The sequence below is a fragment of the Heterocephalus glaber genome, unplaced genomic scaffold, assembly GCF_053883595.1.
Source record: "Heterocephalus glaber isolate CG9 unplaced genomic scaffold, H.glaber_assembly_v1.0 deba00000071, whole genome shotgun sequence".
NCBI classification, from domain to species: domain Eukaryota; kingdom Metazoa; phylum Chordata; class Mammalia; order Rodentia; family Bathyergidae; genus Heterocephalus; species Heterocephalus glaber.
In genome coordinates, this window is record NW_028258137.1 from 952,047 (window position 1) to 960,225 (window position 8,179).

An 8,179-nucleotide genomic window follows, 5' to 3' on the forward strand; every position below is an offset into this window, starting at 1 on the left:
GAAGCAGCGCCACGCAGCCCCGCTTCCGGTCGGCTGTGGCCCGGGCCTCCCCTGTGAGCCCCCCCGCTTCCTATTCACACGCGTAGAGCAGCCCTCACACTGGGCGGTCGTGGCCACGGGGCCACCCCCTGCCCTGCGCCTGTGCACGTGAGTTGCTGTGTCACATGTACAAGTCCTCAGACACAGAGCCTCCCCGCCGAGGGCAGCCCCCGCTCCACGTGACCGTGTGGACATGGCCTCGCCCTCCCTGGCTTTGAGGGGGTGCTTGTGTGGGACCCTGGCTGAGGAACAGAAGCTATGGCCGAGGGGCACCGAGCTCGGTGGTTGGCAAGGGTGAGGTCGTTTCTGCTCTGACCCCTGCTTTCCTGTCCGGGAGGGAAAAAGAACCCCCAAAGGCAAGGCTCTGAGCACGTGTGTGGAGGGAGGGCCCAAGCCAGCCTGACCTGCTCAGTCAAGGGGTAACACTGGCAGCGGGGAGGCCACTGAGATGGTCCACTCCCAAGCCTTGGCCTGCGCTGAGCACGTGGAGTGTCAGCACCTCAGCTGCCATCACAGGAGTCTGCCGCTGTCCGTGAGCTCTGTGTCTGTGACCGGGGGCCTGGGTCAGGGGCCTGGGCCAGCTGCACACCACCCTCCTCCGTTCTTCTCATGCCTCAGTTTCTCCATGTGATGGATAGGGCTGGGATCACTCAGCTCCAGCCGGGAGCACAGCTGCCCAGGAGCTGCCACTGGGCTGGACTCACGGACAGACGGGTGGTGGACGTGCAGCACCTCGAAGCTGCGCTGTCCAAGCCACAGCCATTTGGTTCCCTGCCGCTGCAGGCGCCCAGTGGGAGTTGGCGGGAGCTGACACTGGGGACCACGGCCTGCAAGGTGTGGCTGTCCCCTCCTCCTTGCCCCCATCTGTGTCCTGACTTCCGCTGTGTCCTGAGAGCCACATCTGTGAGCCACGCGGACAAAGACCACTCTGCATCAAGGGGCAGCATCATCTCGACACCTCCTCCCCGGAAGGGGCCTAGAAGCCCCCAGCGGGGTCGCAGAGGTGGCCAGGTGTTGGCCACAAGCACAGTGCCTCAGCCAGGGACAGGCTAGCCAAAGTAAGGCCCGCGAAGCTCGAAATGAGCAAAAGAGGCCTGATTTGGGAGGAGAGCTGCAGGACACGTGGGAGTGCTCTGCGCCCTGCTGAGGTGCGCGCTGGCCTGGGCAGGGTCTGCAGCGCTGCCGAATTTGTCTCTCGGTCTCAGTCATGCAGTGCGCACTCCGAAGGCACGTTCACCTGAGGCTCGTGTGCCTTTCTCTGTGCATATTGCTACGCTTCACAACAAAATCTGAAAACACAGGAAGCATGTTAGGGGCCGCTGGATTTTCCAGAGAGCAGGCTGTTGGGACTGGCTGCCCAGGCCTCGGCCCTGAGCCTCTGGTTCCGTTCTTGCAGCCCAGGAGTGTGGGAGGCATTGGCTCAGGTGGGACCTGCAGTCCTGGCCTTAGGACCCCTCAGAAGAGCCAGCCTTCGCCCATGTGGGGGCGCCTTCGGTCCGTGATTTCTAAGCTGGCTGAAGCCCCCATCTTTTCCGCCCCCCAGGCTTAGCAGGGAAGCGTGTCAACCTCCCTTGCCTGGGGGAGCCATGCAAGTTGGCCTGGGGAGCCCGGCTTCAGTGCCTGCGGGAAGGCCGGACACCGGCTCCCCCTGGCCTGCCCAGCTGCTGTCCAGCGCCTTTGCTGGCCACTCTGCTGCTGTGGTGCCTCAGTCTCCTGGAGTCTCCTGGGCCCCCAACACACTGATGTCAGCTTGTCTTCCCTTCACCCCTTGGGTCCCCGGTCACTGAGGGGCCCCCGAGGAGCCACATGACACTGAATCACCTTCTGAGTCCAGCCCCGGTCGGCCCTCCCTGGTCCCAGCCTGGCCTCTGGTGGACAGTAGAGCTGTCCCTCCATCCGGTGGCCGAGTGTGAGGTCTCTTCCCGCCCAGTGAGCGGCCGGCAGGAAGGGGCGAGGGCCCACCCCACACCGCTCCTTCTGGAGCAGCCTCAGGATGCGGGGCTCTGTAGGGAGAGGGGAGCGGGAGGGGAGGCAGGCTGGGTCTGTGTGGCACTGCAGCCTGTGGAGGAGCAGCCACCAGCCTGATGACCAGGCAGTGTCTCTCCTCTCGGGAGGAAGCAGCGGTGGGCAGGCGTGAGATCTCCACACCGAGAAGTTTCGGGTTTCTCACGGGCCTGGGGGACAGTGGTCCGGCTGCTCTCCTGGGGAGACCAGGAGTGGGCAGGGGAGGCCCTGCAGCTGCATCTGGAGGAACTGGGGGTCTCAGACCCCCACCGGGCCACAGCGGGCAGGAGCAGCTGCTGATCCAACTGTGTGGCCCTGCTGTGTGGCTTGAGCGAGTGTGAAGTGCGTATGAGTGTGTGCACAGCCAGAGGCCTCTGCTGGAGGCCAAGCTGATGTTGTGTTCCGCCCACAGCACTCGGGGCAGGGGGAGGATGGGGGCTGAGTTTACACGCGTGTCCTTGAAGTGCACTGCACACGTCAGTCCTGCCATGCCTGCATGTTGTAGTCACATTGCGGTGGGCATGTGCAGAGAGGATTTTTAGTTTCTGAGATTTTGGGGGGAGTCTGGGGGTTGAACCACGGGCCTCTACACTGAGCCCTATCCCCAGCTTTTTTTTTTTTTTGGTACTGGGGATCGAACTTGGGTCCTTGAGCTTGCAAGGCAGGCGATGGAACCACTGAGCTACATCCCCGCCCATCCTCAGCCTTTTTTTAATTTTTAAAATTCTGAGACATGGTCTCGCTGTGTAGCCCAGGCTGTGCTCAAAAGTGTGATCCCCCACCTCAGCCTCCCAGAGTGCTGGGATTGCAGGTGTCACGTGTGTTGTATGAGCTGTGTGTCCTGCATGTGAGCAGCAACCTAGGAACCAGGGCAGGAGGCCAGGCAGGAGCGGACACGCGGTAGGCAGCCGCCTTATGCTTAGCTCTGCCAAGGCTTCTGGCAGGCCATACTGTGCGTGTGTGTGTGCCTGTGCGTGTACTCTGAGCCCTCACTGTCTGGTGGGTCCTGGCCACGCCTGGCGCCCTCTAGCTCAGGTGAGCCTCTGTGTCCCCAGCCCTGGCCACCAGGGAGTCCTGGCCCAAGCTCCCAGGGGCCCAGTCCCGTGGAGCCCGGGGCTGGCGTCCACACCCTCCTCCCCCCAGCCCAGCTGGCCACGTGGTCCCCTCAGGACAGCCGGGCCGTAGCAGTTCCCTGCCTGAGTCTAAAGCAGCAGCCAGAGCCGGCCTCTCCCTCTGTGCTGGCCCGGCCACATCTCCCTCCCAGCTGCACATGTGCCCCACACCTCGGCCTCCCAAACGGCATCCGCCACCCGCGAGTCCCTTCCCAGTCTCCCCACTGGGCCCCTCAGCCTCCTTGCTGCCCACTGCCCCCATGGCTTCCTTTCCGCACAGCCACCCCAAGACATCTCAGGCTCCCTTTCCCACCCAGGCCTCCCCACCTGAGTCCGTGGGGCCCCCACATGGGCTCGGCCCCTCCCTCCACCTTGGGAGCTGCTTCTGCACTTGCAGGGTCCCCTCTGAAAGACACAGATCTATCTCTTTGCTTCAAGCCTGGCACAGAAGTAAAATCCAAATCCTGCCAGGGCGCCCGGCTGCTCACACTGGCATTCATACCATGACATCTGCACTGGACAGACAGGGAGACTGAGGCCCGGGGAGATCGGAGCGCAGTGTCAACATGGAATCTCAGCCTTTGGTTCCCGCCTCGCTTCCTTCCCATTGCGAGGAGCAGCGGGGGCTCAGGGCCCGGGGCTGCACGGTGCGTGGGGCAGAGGATGCTGAGCACTGCTCACCAGCCAAGGGCCTGGCCCCATGCAGGCCTGGGCCTCCCCAACAGGGCGTTGTGGTCGCAGTCGCATGCCGTGGGCCTATGGGTGGCCCTGACTCCCCATCTGCATCCTCACCTGGCCAGTGAGGACCCAGCGCAGGGTCCCTGCAGCCGGTGCCCCGGGAGGACGTTCCCAGGACCCAGGGAAACTGAGCCGCCTCTTCCCTCTCCCCAGGCCGGCAGGTGCCAGGGAAACTCCAGCGAGCTGGACAGAGTCTGGGCCTGCCAGTGTGCAAGGCTGTCTCAGTCTTGCTGGTGCTGCTGGTGGGCGTCGTGGGCATCGTGGACAATACACGGTGGTCCTGCTGGTGCTGACCACGCAGGCCATGCACACACCCACCACCCACTACCTGTGAGCCTGGCTCTGGCCGGTCTCCTTGTTCTGGCAGTGGCGGGCCTGCCCGGTGTCTCGGACAGCTTGGGCAGGCGCTGGGTCTGTGGGCACGCTGGCTGCCTGGGCATCATCTACTTCCAGGACCTGGGCATCAACGTCTCCTCCTGCTCCATCCTGGCGTTCGGTGGGGAGGGAGGCCTGGCAAGTGGACCTCCCTCTTCTGGCCATGTCTCCCTCCCCAAAAAGCTGGGGTGCAGGACTCTAGGCCAGGGTACCTTGTAAACAGGCTCCGCTGAAGGGAGGCTGGCTGTTCCCCATTCACCTAAAGGGGAGCGGGAAGGACCAGAACCCGGACGATGTCAGGAAGTGGCATTCCCTTGTCAGCTCTTCTTCTGTGTACCGTGGTGGTCAAGCCAGCTCCCTGCACTTCTCTTCAGTGGGAAGCAGGTGGTTGGGCAGCCTTTCTCTCATGTTTCCTCCAGCCCTGGACTTAGAAACCAAGAGGTGAAGGGCCTCGTGGTCAGGCATGTGGGCCTCAAACTCCAGCACACTGTTGGCAGGAGCGGGATGGCCGTAGGTGCAGGGCTGACGGCCGGCCAGGGTCAGAGTAGGACAGAGCCCGCTGGCCAGTACAGACACTGGCCCGTAGTCTCTGTGCCTCCTGTGGCCCATGGGCTGTGCCCTGTCCCTGGCAGCACCGGAGGTGTCCCGAGGGCACCCTGGGGGCACCAGGGCCTGGGGTGGGTGGGCAGCAGAAGACTACCCCCCGGGACTGCAGATCACAGGCTCTGTGGGCCGGGTCCTGTAGGGCAGGTCTGCAGTGCTTTGTCCTTGTCCTCTCCCCCAGTGCCCACTGGGGCTCTGTCCCCCAAACCCTGCAGCCTCTGGCTCTGCCACTGTGGCTGGGCCGACTGGGGCGGAAGGAGCTTGGGTCAGGTATTCCCATGTGGTCTGCGTGGACCCCAGGCCTCAGGTCCCACAGCCTCTGCGTGTGGCCCACAGTTACACTGCCACTGGCCACAACACGCGGGCACAGACTGTGTGCACGGTAACTGCTGGTGGCTCTGTGCTCTATGCCCTCATTGGGAGGATCCTGTTCTGCAGCCCCTGGCAGGCGGGCGAGGAGGGGCAGCCCTGTGGGCAGGGAGATGGTACAGCGAGTGGTCACCCCCTGCCCCACGGCCCCGGTCCTCCTGGAAGCGGTCAGAGGGGTCCTGGGGGTCAGGTCCTAGGTGGAGGCTACACAGAGGGTCAAAGTGCTTGGAGGGAGATGGAGCTGGCAACACTGGGCCGACACTCGTCTGTGCACTTGTGCATTCGTGGAGCCCAGCAAGCCCTGTGTGCCAGGCGGGCACTGGGGCCCAGCGCACATGGGTGGATGGCCACGCACACGGGGCACTAGAAGTCCAAGTAGACACAGTCCGTCCTGGGAGAAAACGAGGCTGGCAGGCTGTGTCAGAGGGGAGGCCCGGAGCACCCATGGGAGGGGATGCTGGGGACGTCACCCAAGGGCACAGGCCAGGCAGGAGGCCGGGAAGGGGCAGGAACAGCCAGGGTGAGACACAGGCAGGAGCACACACGGAGGAGTGGCCCAAGAAGCAGCGGCTGGGGCAGCGGGACAGGACCCGCCCCAGGCGTCCGGGGACCCGCAGGGCACACGGCACAGCCCAAGCAGGCACTCGGCCATGGTGACCCCCAGAGACCATGGCGGGGACTGAGCAGAGGGGCCCTTCCAGGAGCGAGAGCTGCTGTGGGCGACTTCACAGACGTAGGGAGAGAGGGCCCCAGAGCGCGCTGCGCTGGAGTGTCCAAGCTGTGAGTCCACACCCTGGGAGTCAGTCCCAGAAACAACCACAGACTCAAACTTCCTGCTTCAGAGACAGACAGCGCTGCCTTCATGCTGCCCCATCTGGGTCACTCTGGTTCCCAAGGCGACTGCCTCAGCTCACGGCAGGGAGGGCTCAGAGGGGTTGATGGCTGGGGTCAGAGCAAGGAGGCCAGGAAGCGGCAACTGGTTTCTAACTGGAGCTGCTGCCCCACTCGGGGACCCAGAGGGCAGGGAGCTCTCTGTGGGGTCCAGCTCCACTGCCCTCCCTGCCCTCCACAGCCTCCTCCTCCCTGGACACCGTGAGGGCCCCCAGGCCCTGCGGCCTGCAAGCAGCCAGTGGACCGAGGCAGGGGCTGGCCAGGTCTGGGCTCCTGGCTGGGGACACGATCGTCCCTCTGGGCTGGGACTCACTCTCAGGATGACAGAGGCGAGTAGGGACCCTGAGCAGTAAGCAGCCTTGGTCCCTGCAGAGGCGAGTGGCAGGAGCAGTCCCTGGGCTGTCACAGCCTCCCCTGTGGGAAGCCGAGGTCTGTCCCCCCCGAGGGGAGGCGTCCGTGACCCTGTGCCCTGGGCAGGGCCGGCCCCTGGGCCCCACGCTCCCTCCCCCCGCAGGCCGCCAGGATGCTGGCCGCACCCGTGGCCGTGCTGCGGACTCCCCTACCGCACGCTGCTGCTCGACTCCTTTGTGGCCCTGCCCTGCTGGGCCCCTGGCTCCTGTTGGTCTATGCCAACAGCGCCGTCAACCTCCTGGTCTACGGCCTTGTGTCCCAGAAGTTCCGAGCCACCCCGCCCGCCCTGTGCCCATCCCAAGGCTCACACCCTCCTGGGTGCAGGTCCCCAGGCCCCTCCACGAACCCGGACGTGGGTATCCCCACCCAATGACGCCGTTCGGGGGCACTCACCCTCCTCCGAGGCGGGGCAGGTGGGGACCAGGAAGAGGAGCTAGGAGGACCAGTCTGTCCGCTGAGCACTAAAGCGCCTTTTCTGGGGGTCCCGATGTTCCCGTCTTCCCTAGGACCTGTCCCTCGGGGGCTGCACCTGGACAGGTGATCTGAGTGGACGGTGGCCCCGAGGGGCCAAGGCGGTGCGCGCTGGGTCGTCCAGCGTGATCCACCCTGGCACGGAGGCTGCTTTGCTGTGGACCGTGCGCCGCGACTCCACCCTCTGATCCGGGGGTCTGCTGGGGCATGGATGAGGCCATGAGCCTTGCCCCCTCGGACTCTGCCCGGCTCGCAGGGTTGGTGCTCAGCAGCAGGGGTCCGGCAGCTGCGGACGCGCTCGCTCTCCCTCCCAACCGCGGATTCTTCTGAGTCTGGGTTTTTCCTTGTATTCTTCAGCGAAAATGATACATTGCAATGGGTTAAGCATACGCAGGAGGAGCCTGTTGTTTTGTATGAAGCGCCACATTAAAGAGATTTAAAAACAATAGAATTCAATACTATTCTCACTGAGTTTTCTTAGTTCAGAAACTATTTCTACAGAACGCTCCCTGCCAACACGTAATGGGTTATTGTGTCCGTGGATTTCTTCCCTCTGCCTAGGGATGGAACCCAGGGCCCTGTGCCTGCCGGGCAAGGGCTTGACCACTTTGATGCATTCCCAGCCCTTTGTATATTTTATTTATTCTTCTTCTTCTTAGTTATAGTAGTAGTAGTAGTATAATTTATTGTTTTGTTTTGTTTTTTGGTACCAGGGATAATTTGTTTTTTTGAGACAGGGTCTCCATACATAGCCCAAGCTGGCCTCAAATTCATGGCAGTCCTCCTGCCTCAGCCTTCCAAGTGCTGGCATCACAGGAGTCTCCCACCATGCCCAGTTTGGCTCATTCTTGTTGCTTTCCTAAATTTTTTAAAAAGTATAAGTTGTCAGCGTTAATGCCTAATAAGCCCTACTCATAACTCCTGTGACTCAGAGCTCTTTGGGGCTCTCAGCCATCCCTCAGAGTACCGATGGCAGCCGAGACTGAAAGGCTTGAGAACCTCATCAGGCCTTTAACCTTTGGGAAACTGAGGCTCAGAGAGGCAAGATGCCCTGGGCCCCAGCCCCTCCCACCTGCCCTCTGGGCACCAGGGCAGGGGGTCGCTGGTCATGGCCACCAGTGGCCTGTCAGTCGGCCCACTGCCCTTCCCGACTCATCTTCTAAAGC

At 63.0% G+C, this 8,179-nt stretch overlaps 1 pseudogene; it reads left to right on the plus strand.

Annotated features, from left to right (window-relative positions):
* The first annotated feature begins 487 nt into the window (after positions 1-487).
* On the plus strand, positions 488-7,970 carry LOC147830577 (thyrotropin-releasing hormone receptor-like; annotated as a pseudogene).
* The last annotated feature ends 209 nt before the right edge of the window (positions 7,971-8,179 follow it).